The sequence below is a fragment of the Tursiops truncatus genome, chromosome 4, assembly GCF_011762595.2.
Source record: "Tursiops truncatus isolate mTurTru1 chromosome 4, mTurTru1.mat.Y, whole genome shotgun sequence".
Classification (NCBI taxonomy): domain Eukaryota; kingdom Metazoa; phylum Chordata; class Mammalia; order Artiodactyla; family Delphinidae; genus Tursiops; species Tursiops truncatus.
The window spans coordinates 66,373,480-66,377,615 of record NC_047037.1 but is presented as its reverse complement, the minus strand read 5'-3'; the positions used below and the strand labels follow the sequence as shown (position 1 = coordinate 66,377,615).

At 39.7% G+C, this 4,136-nt stretch overlaps 1 pseudogene; it reads left to right on the top strand.

Annotated features, from left to right (window-relative positions):
* Window positions 1–2,805: 2,805 nt before the first annotated feature.
* On the top strand, window positions 2,806–3,633 carry LOC101339155 (nascent polypeptide-associated complex subunit alpha pseudogene; annotated as a pseudogene).
* The last annotated feature ends 503 nt before the right edge of the window (window positions 3,634–4,136 follow it).

Below are 4,136 nucleotides of genomic sequence, written 5' to 3'. Positions count from 1 at the left end.
GCTGGAGACCTAGGAGAGCTGACAGTATAGTTCCAATCTGACTCTCAGGGCCTGAGAACCAGGATTGCAGATGGCATAGTTCTAGTCTAAATGACAGCAAGCTTGAGACTCAATGAAAGCCGATGTTTCAGTTTGAGTCAGAAGGTAGGGGAAAAGCCAGTGTCCCAGCTCAAGGCAGTCAAAGCTGGAGGAGTTCCCTCTAACTCTAGGCAGATCAGTCTTTTTGTTCTATTCATGTCTTCACATGATTGGATGGGGTCCACCCACATTAGGGAGGGCAATCTGCTTTACTCAGTCTACAGATTCAAGTGTTAGTCACATCCGGAAACACCCTGACATTCCCAGAATAATATTTGACCGAATGCCTGGATACATGACCCATTCAAGTTGACACAAAAAATTAAGCATCATATCTACTGAATCAGAATATGTGTTTTAATATATTATATATACATATGTATACAAGTAATACACAGAGTATGAGAAACACTGCACTGCAATAACAATTCTCAAAATTTTTGGTTCTATTGACCCTTTTCACATTCTTAAAAATTATTGAGCATCCCAAAGTATTTCTGTTTGTATAGGCTATATCTATCAATATTTCTTGTATTAGAAATGAAAACTTTCAAAATATTTATTAATTAGTTTAAATAACAATAATAAACCCATTATACATTAACATAAATAACATTTTCATGAAAAATAACCATATATTTTAAAGACAAAAAGTTATGACGATAACATTATTATACAATTTTCCAAATCTCTTTTTTTGCATTACGCGGGCCTCTCACTGTTGTGGCCTCTCCCGTTGCGGAGCACAGGCTCCGGACACACAGGCTCAGCGGCCATGGCTCACGGGCCCAGCTGCTCCGCGGCATGTGGGATCTTCCTGGACCGGGGCACGAACCCGTGTCCCCTGCATCAGCAGGTGGACTCTCAACCACTGCGCCACCAGGGAAGCCCTCCAAGTCTCTTTAATGTCTGGTTTAATATAACACAGGTGGATACTCACTTCTTTCTGAATTTAACATGTGGCAATATTGTATGTCATATAGACTCTGGAAAATTCCTCTCTACTCTCGTAAGATAAAGGGTGAAAAAGGCAAATAATATCTTAATATTATTGTAAAAATAATTCTAATTTTGAATACTCCCTGAAAATGTCTCAGGGGCCTCCAGAGGTCTCAGGACCACACTTTGAGACTGCTATTCTAGAGAAAATCTGAAGAACCTATATAATTCCTTCCAAAACAGTCAGCCTCATACCTCACCAATTCTACTGACATTTGGGGTAATTACAGCACTTTCTGGAGGAAGTCATCCCTTTTTTTCCACCAGTAAATTATGCAGTACTGCCAGTAGTTTCAAAGACCAATGATTAGAATGCCAGTTTTGAAATTTACTAACTTCCCACTCTAAACTAAGTTTTCTCAACCTCAGCACTCCTGATACCTTGAGTGGAATACTTTGCTATAGTGGGCTGTCTTATGCATTGTAGGAGTTTTCACAGCGTCTTTGGCCTCTACCCATGAGTTGCTACCACATCTTCCCTATCGTGACAACCATAAATGTCTCCAGACATCACCAAACTCTAAGGCAAATGTCTCCAGACATCACCATCCCCTCGAAGGCAAAATTATGTCTAACTGAGAAGCAACGCTATAGACTAAGGGAGACAATGAGAGTGGCGAGGGTAGGAGACAAGGATTCCGGCTCTGATTTCATCTTTTGTGTGGATTGTGGTACATTTAACAGGAACTGGAAATAAAGGGGGAGAAAAGTTTTGAGAGGAAGACAATGAATTCAAGTTTTCAGTGTTGATTTTGAAATATCCAAGGGCTCTCTGCATGATTAGAACACGGGGTGTTATCAGAGGAACTGCTACCAAAAGACTAGAAACAGAGGTTCTCCAGAGTCACACTATAACTGAGAATGAGAGAATGTCATCTAATTGGATATCAAAAAGAAATTCTTTTCATTTTTTTAATTATGTTCCAAGCATCTCATAAGACCTCTTATAAATAGCTGTTATTCTACCTAGTATGACCCTTTTACTGGTGAGAAACTGTACACTGAGAGAAGTTGAGTAACTGTTCAAAGTAAAAAACTCTTAAATGGATAAGTTTGGTTACACTCTAGAGTCTAAGGGCTTTCTCCTACCCCTTTCTCTCTCTCTGTCTCTCTCTTCTTTCTTTCATTCATCAAATATAAGTGGCTACCATGTTCCAGGAGATATGTATGGTGCTGCTATACATTAGAGTAAAGAAGAGATAGTACAGACTTTGTCCCTTATGGAGCTTTCAATCTAATAGCAAAATAGAAAATTAAACAAGGAATAACAATGTGTTAACTGCTATGATCGAGAAATCACAGGGCCACAGGGTCCCATGGCAAGACCATTTATCCCAGTCTCCAAAGGGCAAGTCAGAAAAAGCTCCCTACAGGAAGTGACACTTAAGCTAAGATCTCACTGATGAGTAAGAATTAGAAAAAGACAAGGGGAAAGAATGTTCTACTCTGAGGGAATACTATGTGTGAAGGATGCGTCTCTCGATTTTTTGCTGTTTTTAAGTCTAAATTCTTTTATTTTCTTTACTCTTTTATCCCAATGTCATTTATATCAGTTTGTTAATATATAATTTTATTAAACCACATCATAAATATGTGGTTATATTTTTTGAAAGTACCTTTCTCTGAATTTTAATTAAATTGTACCAGGAAAGGCAGTCTGGCATGGTGACGCTTTGAAGCCTAGATTTCAAGAGTAAGACATTCAACAAAGCATTTCCCGGCGGGCCACTCTCTCGCTAGCTCTCTTTCTGCCGCCATCTTGGTTCCGCGTTCCCCGCACAAAATGCCCGGTGAAGCCACAGAAACCGTCCCTGCTACAGAGCAGGAGTTGCCACAGCCCCAGGCTGAGACAGGGTCTGGAACAGAATCTGATAGTGATGAATCAGTACCAGAGCTTGAGGAACAGGATTCTACACAGGCAACCACACAACAAGACCAGCTGGCAGCGGCAGCTGAAATCGATGAAGAACCAGTCAGTAAAGCAAAACAGAGCCGGAGTGAAAAGAAGGCACGGAAGGCTATGTGCGAACTGGGTCTTCGACAGGTTACAGGGGTTACTAGAGTCACTATCCGGAAATCTAAGAATATCCTTTTTGTCATCACAAAACCAGATGCATACAAGAGCCCAGCTTCAGATACCTACATAGTTTTTGGGGAAGCCAAGATCGAGGATTTATCTCAGCAAGCACAGTTAGCAGCTGCTGAGAAATTCAAAGTTCAGGGTGAAGCTGTCTCAAACATTCAAGAAAACACACAGACTCCAACTGTACAAGAGGAGAGTGAAGAGGAAGAGGTTGATGAAACAGGTGTGGAAGTTAAGGACATAGAATTGGTCATGTCACAAACAAATGTGTCGAGAGCAAAGGCAGTCCGAGCCCTGAAGAACAACAGTAATGATATTGTAAATGCTATTATGGAATTAACAATGTAACCATCTTGAAAAGAGGACCTTTTTTTGGTGTTTCAAAAGAGTAACTGCAGCTGGGTTTGAAATTTGTACTGTTTCTATCATTAATAAAGTTATGGCTTCTTGTTGGATAAAAAAAAAAAAACAAAGCATTTCCCTCCCAAATTTTCATTTTCTTCACTTGTAAAATGGCAATGGGCTATTGTAAAGACCATAAAACATAATATATATGGAGATGCTTGTGCAGATGTAGGCTTTCCATAATAACTGGACTATTATTCTGCCGGGTCAAAGGATCAGCACGAGTAAAAGTCATGAAATGTGAACACAAAAGGCATGTTCAAGAAAGCAAATAATCCGTATTAGCTGGAGCCTTGAAATCTAATGCAAGAGGAAACCGAAAACTACATTTAAGCAGTATGGTTGTGGGTCTTAAATACTAGAGGTAAGAGCTTACTGAACTTAATAGACAGGTCTCCCGATGTAGGTTATGAGTCTTTACTAACGACACCAGAGCAAGAGCCAGTATTCTCTGGGGAACTCTATAGCATCTGGTAATATCTATAAAGCTTCTATAAATAACAACTGATTATATGCTGCTGTTTTCACAACTGATTCGGGAGCAGTGTAAATATTTCTTCAGTTTCCAAGT